This window comes from Pseudorca crassidens, chromosome 2 (genome assembly GCF_039906515.1).
Source record: "Pseudorca crassidens isolate mPseCra1 chromosome 2, mPseCra1.hap1, whole genome shotgun sequence".
Classification (NCBI taxonomy): domain Eukaryota; kingdom Metazoa; phylum Chordata; class Mammalia; order Artiodactyla; family Delphinidae; genus Pseudorca; species Pseudorca crassidens.
In genome coordinates, this window is record NC_090297.1 from 5,124,464 (window position 1) to 5,141,099 (window position 16,636).

At 48.7% G+C, this 16,636-nt stretch overlaps 1 protein-coding gene across 15 annotated transcripts in view; it reads left to right on the forward strand.

Annotated features, from left to right (window-relative positions):
• CAMTA1 (calmodulin binding transcription activator 1) overlaps positions 1-16,636 on the forward strand; it is an 892,953-nt gene that overhangs the window by 313,215 nt on the left and 563,102 nt on the right. The gene's annotated exons all lie outside the window — the stretch shown is intronic.

Consider the following 16,636-nt stretch of genomic DNA (forward strand, 5'->3'; position numbering starts at 1 on the left):
GTTGGCCGGAGTGAGAAGGCTGACGGCCTCGTGTTTGTGAATCCCGGCTGGCCCGGCTCTCACTGCAGCCCAGCTCGTCCTCATTCAGCAGCCCAACTCCAGATGGGCTGATTCAGTGGGGCCACCTGCTGCGGAGCCGTGGGGTCTGAAGCCCAGAGTGGGCTTGGCCTGGCCTGGCCTCGTCGTTGGTGCGTGGGCTTCTGTGCGGCTCCTCATGGGGGCAGATTTGGGTCCAGCGACTCTCCTGCCTGTGGCGGCCTGGAAAGGGAGCACGGGTCGTTCCGGGAACGAGCCTGAGGCAGCCCGAGGTATTCCTGCATTCAATTGATCGGACTTTCAAGTGTTCATTCTGTTCCTTCCTGGGTCGTGTTCTTGGGCTCCAGGTGTTGGCTTAATTTGCTTCTGAGATCTCGACACCACCCGTTCATTGCTTCCAGGAGCTGCTGGGGCATCCTATTAACGAGGAGCAGAGTATGTGTTCGGGCCGTGTAACCCTTTATCCCAACCCATTAGAATTTGCAGCTCCCCCAACACCCCTGCTTTTCTTGAAGTTTCTTTTCCTGAAGGGCTGGAATATTCAGAGGCAGTTTAATAGACATCGGTTTGCGATGATTTTTAGCCACTGTGCTTCAGGAGAGTTGAGAAGCCAATAATTAATCCCTTCAACAGGTCATCCTTTTGCTTTAAAATGACCTAATAGCTGAATTGCTTGAGCGGGCTGGGCCGGCCTGACCCAGTTCGGCTCCTTGCCTTCTGCTGCTTCATTCAGATAAGTCCGCTGTGAATTATCCAGCCCTCTTGCAGGGGCGAGTGTGTCCTCTTGTTGTAATATCTAATTAGCTACCTGGGAGGCCAGTGTCATTTTACAGACAGCTGCTGCTCAACTAGGGCGGATGAATGGGTATCCTTAGGACAGGGGTCAGATTCTGCCTTTTCAAGGAGGTTGGTTTGTCCTCTGACCCCAGAGGGACGGCACTGGTCCTCGGGCTTGTCCAGGCTCCCCTTTGCTTGGTCCTCTGCCCATGCCAGCAGAAAGTGACCCCAGGTCCCTCCCAGCTTAGGGACTCTTGGGTGACTCCTATCTCCACGTGCATCCCTACTGCACTGGTGTGCTATTGCCTCCGTAAGTGGTCACCACAAATGCAGTGGCTTAAAGTCCGCACGTCTGTTATCATAGAGTCTGTAGGTCAGATGTGTGGCACAGGTCTCGTCAGCAGGGCTGGCTCCCCCTGGAGGCTCTGGGGAGAATCCGTTTCCTTTTGCCTTTTCCAGCTGCTGGGGGCACCGCACTCCTTGGCCCACGGCCCCTTCCTCTGTCTTAAGAGCCAGCAATGTAGCATCTCTCTGACCCTCTCTCCATCTCTGCTCTCCTCACCTCCTCCCGCTTCCACTTTTAAGGATCCTTGCGGTTACATTGGGCTTGCCCAGGTTCTCCAGGACACTCCCCATACATGAAGGTCGGCTGACTCTCAGCTGACTAGCAGCCTTAATTCCCCTTTACCGTGGAAACTAGCATACTAGCACACTCACAGGTCCAGACTTGACGATGGGGATGTCTTGGGGGTGCACCTACCATTGCCCTGGCTTCACTGTTGCTGGTTTTGTGGAACTTTCTGTTGGGAAGAAAACCTCTGAGAGTTCCCCTGAGCAGGCAGCCTCATGCAGTTTTAGGTGTGGGCGTTACAGACAGACAGACAAAGAGGCAGACCTGGGCCCGTCTTAGTTCACATGGCCAGCAGGAAAGTTGCTTCGTCTCTCTGAGCCCCAGCTTTTTTTTTTTTCCTGTGAAATGGGCCTGTGAATACCCGTCTCCCGGGACTGTTGCAAAGATTCGATGAGATCCCATGTGGCAGAGCCACCCAGAGGCGGTAGCGGTTCCTGTGTCATCATGTGTCTTTGTCCTTAGTCTGAGTGTGGGGACGTCTCTCTGTCGGGAGGAGGGGTTGGTGTCTCTTTAACTCGTTCCCTGAGCCCCGCCCCGAGGAGGACGTACGGGGGTGCTGGGGGCATCTGTCTGATTCCGGAGCCGACTGCTGGTCCCCTGGTTGTCGCTCAGGTCTGGCTTCATTCAAACCCATCCTCTTTCTTTTAGGGGACAGGACTGTATGTCCCTGAGAGGCACGGACTGACCTTTTCCTCTGTCTCTCTCGAGATGCCTGGAGATTATTTCCCTGACATTTCCCTCGGGATGGGTTCTCTTGACTCCTTCCGGGGCGGGGGACTGTGCCAGCTCGTGCTTTCCTCATGATAACTGGCAGAGACGGAGGTGATCGGCTCCAGTTCAGACAGAAGATGAAGACGTGATCACCTGCCCGAGGTTACGCGGCTGACGAGGGACAGAGCCGAACACCAACCCTGGCCCTTCCGATCAAGGCTGACTGTTCTTTGGGTTCCAGCCGTCCTCTCCCTCAGATGCCCAGCAGATGCTGGCTGCCCGTGAACAGCTTCGGGGGCCCCCCCTCCTCCCTCTTATTTCTGACCTCCTTTGTGGCAGCACATCCTGGGGGCCAACAGCCCCCTCTTCACTCTCTCTCTCTCTCTTTTTAACTTACTAGAGTATCAGCTTATTAAACAAATATAACTCAGCTGGAAGAGTTGCATAGGGCAGGGTACGGGGAGACAGTGCGGGGCGTCCAGGCCTGCTCTGAGCACGCCAGTCTCCCCAGATCTCCACGTGTCCCCCCCAGCCCCCGGTTCATGCTTGTCTTTGACTTGGGAAAGGCAGGCAGTGATCACACGGAACTGAATGGTTCCCTTTGACCTTCTCCAGGGTCCTTGTCCCCTTGCTGTCCTGGAAATGTCGGGCTCTGCAGCTGAATCGCAGGAGACATTTGCTTATTTCTTCCCCTTTCCAGGACGCACTTCGTTGCAGGGGGTGGTGGCGGCGCTCTGGGTTCTGGCTCTTACACTTTTGTAGCCACGCCGCTGAAGGTATTGGTTGATTTCCCTCCTGCTTCGCCCTCTGCCCCACCTGTGGAAGCCTTCCCGGGAAGCCTCGTGTCCCCCTCTTTGGGTACACTGGCCCAGTCTCTCCTGGTCCTTCCACGGGGCTCCCGGTTCACCCCAGGAAAATGTAGCATCAGCAGGAGAAGCGGCAACCTTCTGAAATGCAATGTGTGCAGATAAATTATTCAAGGAAACTTAGTCTCACTTTATTAAGGCAGGAGCCATGCTTTTCTGTCAGAAGCCACAGACAGGGGCGGGATGAATGGGAGGCCCTGGGACCCAATGGCTCCTGGGGCCAGAGGACTGTGGCTGCCGCAGACTGATCACCAGCATGGGGTTCGGGCTGGGATGCCCACCTGTGCCCTTGGCCTTGTGCTCAGATATGGCCTGTTTAACCAGGTAGGGCTGCCTGGAGACAGGAGAGCGAGACAGCTTTCTAGGGAAGGGCCGTCCTGACCCGACTCCCTGGGTCTGGAGAAGGATCCGGGGCTGGAGTGGCTTTGGGTCCGAGCGTCCAGGAGTAGAGAGAGGAAGGAGGGTCTCAGGCCGACCTCCCACCCCGGACAGGCCAGGGTCACATGTACTTACATGTGGTATTTCACATCATAATAAGGTTAAAGAGTTTGTGGCATTTCTAATGCTTTTCGGATTAATTTATATTCTGACATGGTAATGAGGAAGCAGCTTTTGTCCAAGAGGTGAGATATGCAAAAATAACCTTTAAGTTTCTCATAATTAACCTTTAATGATATTCTCTCGCTTGAGCCGTATATTATATGCCTCAGAAATGTAACAGACAGAAGGAGGCGAGCGCTTCCTGCCTCCAGATGTCTGGCAAAGGTGAAGTCGCTTGGATGCAGGAGTTTCTACCTCTCAGTACGTTTGGTCAAAGGCTGTCTGGGAGGGTGAAGTAGTGAAGTCACCACGGGAGCCCTTGGCCTTGTGACCGCGCGGGCCTTTCTTTTGATCGGTCGTGAGCCTCGGTTTCTGATTCTTCAGCCTTGCTCCTGGCAGCCCCTCCCACCATAGCCGCAGCCGTGCCTTATGCCCAAAGCAGTGCCTTTCCTCTACCCTCTTCCCCCTTAACCTTTGCAGTATCTGCCCCCACGGACTGATCCACCCTTTGTCAAAGTCCTCTAGTTGATTCCGTGGCACCAAGGGCTGTGAATAAGGCTCTCTCCTACCCTCGGAGCTCAGGTCTGGTGGGGGTGGGGGGAGGGCTGCAGATACACAGACCACAGAGACAGAGCGGGCAGGAAAGTACCATCTCCGTGAGCTGTCAGGGAAGGCTTCTCTGCTGTGGCCCAGTCGCCCTCCGTCTTAGCCAGGGGTCTCCAGATAAGCAGAACCAATAGGGGGTGTGTGTGTGTATGTGTGTGTGTGTGTGTGTGTGTGTGTGTGTGTGTGTGTGAACTTATTTTTTACAAGGAATTGGCTCACGTGACTATGGAGGCTGACACATCCCAAGATCTTCAGTCGGCCAGCTGGAGACCCAGGAGAGCTGATGTGTAGCTCCCGTCTGAAAGCCAACAGGAAGAGCCAACGCTTCAGTTCCAGACTGAAGGCAGGAAAAAGACTGAGGCCGCAGATCAAGTCGGGCAGGAGGAGTTCTTCCTTCCTTGTGGCACGGTCAGGGCTTTTGTTCTCTTCAGGCCTTCAACTGATTGGGTGAGGCCCACCCACATTCAGGAACCCCACCTGCTTTACTCAGCCTATGACCCAAATGTTCATCTCATCCAACAACGCCCTCACAGACACGCTCAGAATACTGTGTGACCAGCTGTCTGGACACCCCGTGGCCCAGTCAAGTTGACATATAAAAGCAGCCGTCACAGCCTCCTGGCTTTCGAGCCCTCTTTCCTGGTCACGTTGGCGGGCTCTTCCTTGCCTTCCACCTCTGTGCTTTCCTCCCCCATGTCTAGGGAGGTGACTTCCAGTGCTTGGCCGATGACCCGGCTGGTTTTAATTAGTTAATTTAAAAGATCAGTTACAGTAGAGAATCATCATCATGATAGATACATGCCTTATGAATTTTAACTTAAAACCTACAAACAGGTATTGACTTTGCTGTCTTTTAACTCGGAGCCAAGTTTTTGTGTTTTTTGTTTGTTTGTTTTCGCTAGGGTGGGCCTGCTGATCGTGGGTGAATTCCATCTTTTTTCACAGGTCACCTCGTAATACGCTGCCTACCACTTCCAATTTAGACGTCTTCGAAGGGGAGGGGAAACTAAGGACACTTGTGGAGCAGTCCGAGTACAGAGTCCTCTAGAGTTTTACGACCCCTCCAATATTTTATTGTTGAATCAATCCCCTTCAGCTTGGCAGCATTCTTTAGGCAACTCACTTTTATTGAATCTTGCTAAGTATCTGACTTAGTGTTCACAGGAAAAACCAGCTTTCCTTTTGTACTCACGTTTCGGTGTTGTATATATTATTTATTTACATAATTGCAGTGAAAACTACAATTCGCCAGCACAAACAGGCTTGGGAATCAACATAACTGGCTCCTGGCACACATACAAACCCAGATGATGGATCAAGCAATGCCCTACTAGAGAGTAGTTGCTACCTGTGGTCCACGAGCTGCTGGGTGTTCAACAGATGGGGCGTGGGGGGTTGCTCACTCGTAGCATTTGCCAGTTTCCACGGTGTGATCACTCCCGCCAAGCTGAGTTCACGTGACCAGTGGCTCAACGGTCCAACCAGCTGAAACCCCCCTGAAAAAGCGACCGCCGGCTCCCCTGGGCGGACACGGATTGACCCGAGCACGCGGTGCCCACCACCCTCCCATCCTGGGCAGGTGATGGGCCTCAGGCATTGGGCGTCGTAGAGGGAGGTGGAGGAGGCAGCTTATCTGGGTCCTTGATGAAGGGGAGGCCAGTTCAGAGAGCCTTTCCTGTCCCTACAGACCTGCCGTCGTTCATCTTCACTCAGCAGCCAGCTCCCCTCATGCTCCTGACCCCGCCACCACCCCGCCCCTCCGCGTCTCCGTAGCCACCCCTCCTTCTTTTGTCGTGTCCTCCAGGTCCTTCATGCTGCCTTGCTGCTGTCATCACCCCTACTGGGCCCACCCTCCCCAGATGACACTCTGCCCTTCCTTCTAAACGTCTCCCTGTCTCCATCTGGGCCCCAGCCCCTGAGGGTCTTACCTGGCTGACTAATTTAATCAGCACTTTCAGGCAAGGTAGCGGCTGAAAAAGGCTTCTTGGGCTTCCATGCCTGGACGACAGGCTGACTGGTCCCAGGGCCTGGCTCCAATCCCCACGTGCTCATGGCTGTCTCTGCAGACAGATGCAACCATCTCTGATGGCTGGGACACATTTTCGGAATCCCCCCGCTCTTCTACCTGTCACCTGGGGGTACCAGCTGAACTAGGTTCTCCTCGCTCAGCAGTAGATGACATTAGATTTCAGGTTCTTGGCATCCCACTCTGTCTGGTCTTTGATGCTTTTGATCCTAATCAAAAGGTGATTTGGGGAGTCAGAAATGTTTACGACTGTGTTTTCACACATTGTTTGAAATGTTTCATTGTGAAACACAAAATGCATATCCCAGCATGTTAGATACATGACTCTCGGTTCGCTTTTGCAAACGCGCACCGAACATCAGAAGTGGGCGATACGGTTTGGCGACATCAGAACCACCCGCGTGTCAGGGACTGAGGCGGGAGACCTTGACCAGGAGCTGACATAATGCAGAACTTGTTGTTTAGACTCCCTGAATGCAGACCCATTTGTATCGCAAGCCATGTTTGTTAGAAGATGAGCTGACCTCGGAAGCTGATTTTTATGCTGGAGAGCAGAGTGTGGCATGTGTAATGGACAGAGTTTCTCTTTGTGTGGAATGACAAGTAATTTGCTAAGCCAGTAACTTCTGTATTTCCCAGATCCCCGTGCAGTTCCCTCGCAGCCTGGGGTATGGAGCGCAGGAAATTGCCTTACTTCACAGAGCCCTTAAAGGACCCCTGATGTCAGTTCAAATTCCAGACATTAAAGGATTAAATGCTTTCTGTTGTCTCTGAAGACTGGCTCGCACTTGACCTCTTTCATAAAAATGACTCCTTGGGTGCAGGGACCCCCCCACCCCGAACCAATGAAGAGTCGCTGTGGCATTGCCAAGACCCCCGCCCCCTCTTTAGGTCCAGCTGCCATCTCAGTTGAGACCTAGAGGAAAACCAGCACAGGACGTGTTGGTGAGATATCTCCAAGGCACGCACACATGAACCCAAAGCATCGAACGTGAGAGACAAAAACCACCAGGGCCCTGAGCCTCGCAACTCCTGTTCTCCTTTGCAAACCAATATAGTCCTTGGGAGAGCGCTGCAGTGGACAGAGGCAGCAGCAGTAGTTTCGTTTCTGCCCTGCCAAATGTGAGTCCTAGAGAGTTAGCTTGGAAGAAGCCCTGAGCCCCAAATATAGGGGGAAATGCTTGTTATTGGCAAGAAGTACTGTTGTCATTAAATCACTCTGAGATCTGCCTCATGGGGGTCTTCTGGGCTAATTGGTGGAGAAAGTAGGCAACTGTTTCTGTAACACAAAAAAGGGGGCTCAAAAGAGGCCCCTTGGTACCAGAGTAGGGGTACTGAAGTCCTACCTTTGGAGAATCAGGGGACCTGATGTAACACAGAGCACTAATAAGAGATACAGCTACTGTTCATTGAGTACTTACGTGCAGCCTTTCTTACCTGGGGGTTCCAGGAGAGAATTAAGCTATATAGAAAATGCTGTGTGTGGATTTTTCTCCATTCTGTCAAGGAGGGTACCTAGCTGGTACCATTCTGATTCCCAGCAGAGAAGATAATTTCTGACACTCGGTGGATGCATTAGGCTTGCTCCCTTGGGGAACCCTGAGAACAGCTGACTTAAAGATGCTAAACCCTTTTGATACATCCTTTCATTTAGTCCTTACAACCATTCCTTGAGATAAGTACAATTATTATCCCCATTTTACAGATGAAGAAACTGAGGCTTAAAGATATTGAGGAACTTGCTTGAAATCACAGGTAGTGGTGGACTGAGGACTGGATCCAGATCCGTCTGACTCTGTGTTAGTTATCTGTTGGGTCATAAACAATTACCACTCACTTTGGGGCTTAAAAGAGCACATTTATCCGTGTCTGTGGGTCAGGAGTCCAGGCACAGCTCGGTTGTATCCTCTGTATCAGGGTCTCTCACGTCTGCTGTTGCGGTGTCAGCTGCGGCTGCAGTCTCGCACGAAGGCTCGGCTGGGGCACGATCCTTCCAAGGATCGTGAGCATTGCTTCCAAGCTCACGCAGTTGTTGTCGGATTCGATTCATCGCAGGCTGTTGGATGGAGCCCCTCAGCCCCTCAACTCATGGTTCGCTCCAACCTGGCTGCTTGTTCATCAAAGCATGTTAGTCAAGAAGGCGATAGAGAGTCTTCTAGCAAGACAGAAGTTACAGTCTTATGTAAATGATCACAGAAGTGCCGTTCCATCACCTTTGCCATATTCTGTTGGTTAGAAGCAAAGCACATGCTCTCCTCCCACTTGGGGGCAGGGGATTACACAAGGGTGTGAGCACTAGGCAGCGAGGGTGACCAGGGATGTCTTAGAGTCTGTCCACTACAGACTCCAAAGCCAAGCCCAGACCCCACTGTCCCCCTTTGTGGAGTGGAGAAGACCAGACTCAACGATAGTTTGGAGATGCCCCCTATGGGCCGAGGTTTAATCGGACCGTCTGTTTTAGCTGATACAGTTTCCATTGTTTTCTACATCTCTGATGTTAGCAGGGACAGAATTAAAATCTCAGAGCCACACTTTTGATTAATGTACGAGATACAATATCACACATTTTATAAAATTATCTTTCAAAGAAGGTGAATCTGCTTCCAGGAGATATGTCAAGGGCATGGGTTGTTTTGCAGAAGCTCTCTCACTTTTGGAAGCTAACAAAAGCCCCTGATTCTGCTGGTGGTGTCGGTGTCCAGACGGCCTCCTGAGGGCCTGGTGCCAAAATTGGAGGAAAATAAAATGTCTTCCAAGAGAAGCTGAGTCAAGCACAGTGACTGGAGACTCGAGTGCAGTGGGAGGCAAAGATCCCCATGCATTTCTGTGCTGCTGAGTCACCCTGGCTTTGCTGGCCCAGGACTGGGTTTAAGCGGAAAAGAACGTGATGAGCTGTGTGTGTGATGAGAGCCAGTGGGGACCCAGTGGGACATCCTGGCAGATACTGTAGAGAGACATAAAAAAATAAGCCACAATTTCTAACATGTAATCGGTGAATGAGGTGGATTACATAAAGCTCTAAGGTGGTCAGGAATTAGATGTTCCCATCATGGAATGTTCTGGTTACTAGTGGGCAGCCATATACTCCCCAACAGCAGCGGTCATTGTTGAGAGAATTAGGACATCCTTAGGGTCATGGGTGTAGTTCATGGGTGAGAATGTATGTGTTCTCTGATGATTCACAAGCGCTGGTAGATATGTCCTTATCACTGCGTTGCACTTCCAAAGTTTTGAAAGTGTACCGTTGGGTTATTGGATCGTTGGGTCAACTCCGACCTGAAGGGTCTAAAAAGAACAGGACACAATCCTGCTCTTCCCTTCTGCTCACGGGGTGGGGGTTCCGGCCCGAGGCAGAAGGGCCCACATGTTGGGTTCTGGTAGCCCCTTCCCAGGAGGACTCCCTGTTCTTGGTTGTTGGTCTCAGGCTCGGTGAGTGATCCACAGTGCAGGGAGGAGGGCCAGGACATGGACGCCCGGTCACTCTTTGGGAGTCACTCTGTGTCCCCGAGTCTTGTGGGGGTTGATGGGCTGAGAGGCTCCATCCAGGGATAGCACCACCTTTGTTCTTTGGTCCTCTCACTGACGTCGTCTTCCCTCTGAATGTGTCTGTCTGTGTCTAGATTTCCCCTTTTTATCAGGACACTGGTCATCTTGGATTAGAGTCCACACCAATGACCTCATTTTAACATGATCATTTGCAAAGACCCAGTTTCCAAATAAGGCCACCTTCACAGGTACTGGGTTTCAGGACTTCAGCACCTCTTGGGGGACACAGTTCAGCCTGCAACACGCTGTGTGTGCCACATGTGCCCCTCTCTCTGCACATGCGCTGTCAGTTCCCTGGGTGGGCCAAGCTCTCCTCTGCTGTGTGCCTTCACATGTCCTGAACCCCAGTACCTCTGCTTTGGACAAACCCTGGGCACCCAGCCTGGACAATACCTTGGCCTGGCTGACCCCTTATTACCTCTTGGGTTCCTTCCTTAGGGGCACCTTCTCTGGACTCCCAACTCTTTTGGAGAACCCTGCCATCACTCCCGTAGCACCTGGGATTCTCCTTTGTGACACTCACCTCCTTGGCCTGCCCCCTCTGTGGGGATGTCTGCCCCACAAGGAAAGAGACTGTGTCTACCCCATTCACTGTTGTGTCCCTTTGATGATGTGATGGGAACCTAGGCCTTGCAGTAGGAGAAGCCTGTGAGGTTGTGTCCAAGTCCAAGGGCAGCCAGGCGAGTGGCTGTGGGCTTTGCTGGGAAGGTATGTCTCTTGGAGTCAGCCCAAGGGGGTGAACTCGGTCGTGAACCATGAGGGCTGGTCCAGCCTCAGCCACTCCCATTGCTTCTCATCTGCAGGGATGTGTCGGTCAGAGATGGTACAGGTGCTGGGGCACAGACCGCCCGCCTCACACCTATTGCCTGCTCTCCAGCTGGCCTGCCAGACACCTTGTCATTCTTTGCATTTCTTAGCTGAGTCCCAGTGGGTGATGCCATAGAGGAGGAGAACCCAAAGCACTGTGTCTGGGTCTGCACTTGGCATCGTGCTGCTTTGGTTCTAGGATCCTGTCTGCCTTCTGTCTGTGCTCTTTTTCCTCCTCTTGGAATGAATCCCCTCCCTCCAGACACCTCTGCTCTGCTGCATTCTCCCCTCCAGCCTAGAGCATGACCCATGAGGCCAGCTCCTGCCCCCTCCTGTTGTTGGAGCAGGTTCCCTGCCTGGAACATTTTATTCATCCTTCTGGGCTTGGCTCAGATGCCCCTCCTCTTTGGTGCCCTCTTCCACGTCCACAATGCCATTCAGTTGCTCTTTCCTTTTTAGGACACTTCATGCAGCACGTAGATGGCATCTCAGCAGCTGTAACTCGCTCAATAGACATTTATTCTCTATCCATCCCTAACTTGACTGTAAATTCCTTGAAGTCAGGGAATACGTGTTATTTAATACTTTATGCTGCAGATGCGGATACCCAGGAGATTTGTTGACTGATTTTTCGGGCTTTGCTATCAGTAAATGTTAAACAGATTCCCTAAAGTTTAGCACCATGGGCCTCATTCTTGAGTCCCCATGGGGAAGCATGGTGCTCACGGGGGTGGGGGGACTCAGTAGGGATGGATGGAATGAATGAGGTTGCTATCTAAGATTTAATGTTTGCCCCCCAGGATTTGTGCAATTTAGCGGTGAACTCTGAGGGAACAAAGACCCTCAGGCTCAAAGGAAATGACTTTTTATTGGTGGAAGCCTGGAGAAGTGGGGTCAGGAAGGGAAAGGGGAAGAGATTTTGCATGGGAACGTATTCCTGTTGCCCTTAAATCTACTCAGAGTGCTGTCTGCACTTCGTCCTCTTACCAGAGCCCTCAGGGAGCTCTGAGCCTGGTTTTTCTCATCAGATGGAATATTCGAATTCAGAATAGAAAGTCCTCATCGGTCTTGCATTCTCCACCCCAAGCTACACCAGCTCCCTCAGGAAACAACACCTCTGCTTCCATACTGCCATAGGATTGAGGAGTGTACCTGTAGAGAAGGTTGAGCCAGGTATGGGAGTCACCCTCTGACCACCTGCAGGGGCTGCCCCTCCCCAAGGTCACTGTCCTTCAAGTGAGCCTCAGGGACATGAGGAGATGTGCTGGATCTGAGGTTGCTGACCATCCAGTCACCCATCCATCAGATGCTGGTGGAGCCCCTCCTGTGCCCCAGGCCCAGTCCTGGGAAGTGAGGATACAGGAATGGGTAGGACCAGCCCCTGTGACAGGAGAGTTCAGAGTGATGGAGATCCAGACAGACAGATACTGTGTTCAAGGTCAGCACAGAGTCCCATGTGGCATATGTGGTGGCCACTTACCTGTCCCAGATGAATGCCTTCCTGGAGTCAGTGACGTCGAAGCTGAGATTCCAAGGAGGGGTGGGAATTAGTCAGGCAGGTGGGAAGGGGAGGAGGATGATTCACATTTCAGGCTGAAACAGCATTGAAAGATCTAGAGGCAAGAGAGCTAGCTGCAGTGATTGGAGGGCGTGGGGTTCAGAGGGACTGGAGTGTAGGGTTGGAGAGGGCTGGAAGTTGAGGAAGTAGGTTCTGGAGGACCTCATTTGTCACCCAAGCCGAGGAATTTTGGTTTTGACCCAAAGCCAGGTCACATGGCAGAGGCTTCAGGTGGTCCATCTTCTCCACTTTCCCTCCCCAAAGCCCAGCCATCCCACAGACACTGGACGAATGCCTTCCTGTCTCCAGAAGCTACCTCAGACTGAGAGCCATGGCACAGATTTCCCCGCCCTTCCTCCTGCCCCCCTCCCCAATTTGATCTGCCACTGGCCACTGTTCAGGCAGCTAATGACATGGCATGGTGTTTAATTCTGAACTCTGCAAACTTGAAAGATTAAATAATGGATTTTGTGATCCACCGAGCTCTTTTCTGGATAGAATGAGAAGATGTCAACTGGAAAAATTTAAATATTGATGAGTTTTAACTTTTGTATTGATTGGGCTGTGACATATTTTGAATAATGATTCACATTAAAAATACAAGGATTCATATTGATCATGCAGTATCTGGCTGTATTAAAATAATTGAGTAATCCTTAGACCTTGGACTCCTTTTAAAATTTTGTTTCTCATAATAGCTGAAGATCCAACCAATGCATAACTTGTGACAAATTTTTGAAATTCCTACGTCTGCCTGTCTGCACTCTTTTCTTCTGTTGTCCCTCAGGACTGCTTTTTGGGGGTCTTGGCAGGCTGGGGTCTTGGGAGACAGGTGGCTTCCTTGTATGTGGGAACCCCTTGTATGTGGGGTTACCCCAGCAGCTGGATGCTGTGGGAAATCCAGGGGAATTCTTAGACTGTTCCACTTTTCCTGGGTGCCCATGGCTCCAAGGGTAAAGGAGAGGCCAGAGAGGGTTTGGGGGTTGTTTTATTTTTCTTTGTGTTGAGCTTGAAATTGTTCTCTTGGGATCTGGGATGGTTCTTCAACTACTGAGCCCAAGGACTTTGCTGCCAGTCCTTGAACTTACCTTTGCCTCTCTTGTTGGGACTTTTGACCATGGGGTCTTCAAGTTTCCAACCTATCTCTTTGTCTACAGGGTTACAATGCTGACTTTCTTTGCTTGTGGCTACCTATCTTCCCCCAGGACTTTCACAGAGGCTCAAGAATCAGGCATTTAAGACAGAAGAGCTACCATGTGCTGGTGCTAGACTCTCTACATTCATTCATTCATCATTCATTCTTTTAACATATATTTATTAAACTTTAACTCTGTGCCAAGCAGGCACCATGCCCACTCTGATGGGACTTACAGCCTACAAGGGGAGACGGACCTTAAACAAGTGATTTGCACAAGTAGTCAATGCATGACTCAGTTATTTCCAGGTGTGACAGAGGCTATACAGGAAACGTTCAAGGCGAGTAAGCCTAGTCTGGGGTGGTTTGCAGAAAAGAATTAACCTAGCATACCCTTGGAAAGGCCTGCTGGCCATGTTGGTCCTTGGCTGGCATCTGAGAACCTAATGGGTAAACAGTTCTCTATTCCGATATTAAACTCTCCCTGAACAGTAAGAGTGGCTCTCTGGGCCTGAACTGTTTGTGCAAGCAGTGTAGTGTACGCTGGACACCTGTTTTCCTTCTTGCAGTCTGGAATTTTGATACATGCTAAGCAGGGGATGCCTGTGTGTCCAGCTCCCAGTAAAAACCCTGGGTGCTGAGGCTTTCATGGGCTTCCCTGGTGGACAGCACTTCGATGTGTTGTCACACCCTGTTGCTGGAGGAGTTGTGTGGCCTTTATAGCTATGCCACAGGTTAAAATTTTTTTTTTTCTATCCATTCACCTGTTGATGCACAGGATTGTTTATAACTTTTGGCTTTTACAAATACAATTGATATGAACATTCACATACAAGTCCGTGTGGGCATACACTTCTGTTTCTTTCTAGTAAATACCTAGAACTGGAGCAGTTGGATTGTATGGTAGATCTGTGTTTAACTTTATAAGAAACCACCGAAATGGTTGTTTCATTTTACATCCCACCAGCAGAGTTCCAGTTGCTCCACATCCTTGCCAACACTTGGTATAATCAGTTTCTTTATTAATTTAAACATTTTTTTTGTGTGTGTGGTACTAAAGCTTTTTTTAAACCATTTTTAAATTGAAGTATAGTTAATTTACAATGTTGTGTTAGTTTCAGGTGTACAGCAAAGTGATTCAGTTATATATATATGTCATTTATAATATATAGGTATATATACATACATATGGATATATATAATTCAGTTATACATATATATATATATGTATACGTATACTCTTTTTCAGATTCTTTTCCATTATAGATTATTATAAGATACTGGATACAGTTCCCTGTTCTATACAGTAGGTCCTTGTTGTTCATCTCCTTTATATATAATAGTGTATATATGCTAATCCCAAATTCCTAACTTATCTCTCCCCCACCCCCACTATCCCCTTTGGTAACCATAAGTTTGTTTTCTATGTCTGTGAGTCTGTTTCTGTTTTGTAAATAAGTTCATTTATATCATTTTTTTTTTTTTAGTTTCCACATATAAGTGATATCATATGAGATTTGTCTTTCTCTGTCTGACTTACCTCACTAAGTATGATAATCTCTAGGTCCATGCATGTTGCTGCAAATGGCATTATTTCATTCTTTCTTATGGTTGAGTCGTAATCCATTGTGTATATATACACCACATCTTCTTTATCCATTCATCTGTCAGTGGACACTAAGTTTGCTTCCATGTCTTGGCTATTGTGAGTAATGCTGCTATGAACATTGGGGTGCATGTATCTTTTCAAATTATAATTTTCTTTGGATATATGCCCTGGAGTGGGATTCCAGGATCATATGGTAACTCTACTTTTAGTTTTTTAAGGAACCTCCATACTGTTCTCCATAGAGGCTGCACCGATTTACATTTCCACCAACAGTGTAGGAGGGTTCACTTTTCTCCACACCCTCTCCAGCATTTATTGTTTGCAGATTTTTTTGATGATGGCCATTCTGACTGGAGTGAGGGGATACCTCATTGTAGTTTTGATTTGCATTTCTCTAATAGTGATATTGAGCATCTTTTCATGTGCCTGTTGGCCAACTAACTGTATGTCTTCTTTGGAGAAATGTCTGTTTAGATCTTCTGCCCATTTCTTGGATTGGGTTGTTTGATTTTTTTTGATATTAAGCTGTATGAGCTGTTTGTATATTTTGGAAATTAGTCCCTTGTCAGTAGCATCGTTTGAAAATATTTTCTCCCAGTCCATAGGTTGGCTTTTTGCTTTGTTTATGGTTTCCTTTGCTGTGCAAAAGCTTTTAAGTTTAATTAGGTCCCATTTGTTTATTTTTGTTTCCATTACTCTGGGAGATGGACCCCCCAAAATATTGCTGTGATTTATGTCAAAGAGTGTTCTGCCTATGTTTTCCTCTAGGAGTTTTATAGTATCCAGTCTTACATTTAGGTCTTTAATCCATTTTGAGTTTATTTTTATATATGGTGTTAGAGAATGTTCTAATTTCACTCTTTTACATTGTTGCTGTCCAGTTTTCCCAGCACCACTTATTGAAGAGACTGTCTTTTCTCCATTGTATATTCTTGTCTCCTTTGTTATATATTAATTGATCATAAGTGCATAGGTTTATTTCTGGGTTTCTGTCCTGTTCCATTGACCTATATGTCTGTTTTTATGCCAGTTCCATACTGTTTTGATTACTGTAGCTTTGTAGTATAGTCTGAAGTCAGGGAGCATGATTCCTCCAGCTCTGTTCTTCTTTCTTAAGATTGTTTTGGCTATTTGGGGTCTTTTGTGTTTCCACACAAATTAAAAAATTTTTTGTTCCAGTTCTGTGACAAATGCCATTGATAATTTGATAGGGATTGCATTGAATCTGTAGATTGCTTTGGGTAGTAGAGTCATTTTCAGAATATTGATTCTTCCAATCCAAGAACATGGTATATCTCTCCATCTGTTTGTATCATCTTTAATTTCTTTCATCAGTGTCTTATAGTTTTCTGCATACAGGTCTTTTGTCTCCTTAGGTAGGTTTATTCCTAGGTATTTTATTCTTTTTGATGCAGTGGTAAATGGAATTGTTTCCTTAATTTCCCTTTCTTATATTTTGTTGTTAGTGTATAGGAATGCAAGAGATTTCTGTGCGTTAATTTTGTATTCAGCAACTTTACCAGACTCGTTGATGAGCTCTAATTGTTTTCTGGTAGCATCTTTAGGATTTTCTATGTATAGCATCATGTCACCTGCAAACAGTGATGGTTTTACTTCTTTTCCAATTTGGATTCTTTTATTTCTTTTTCTTCTCTGACTGCTGTGGCTAGGACTTCCAAAACCATGTTGAATAAAAATGGCAAGAGTGGGCATCCTTGTCTTGTTCCTGATCTTAGAGGAAATGCTTTCAGTTTTTCACCATTGAGTATGATGTTTGCTGTGGGTTTG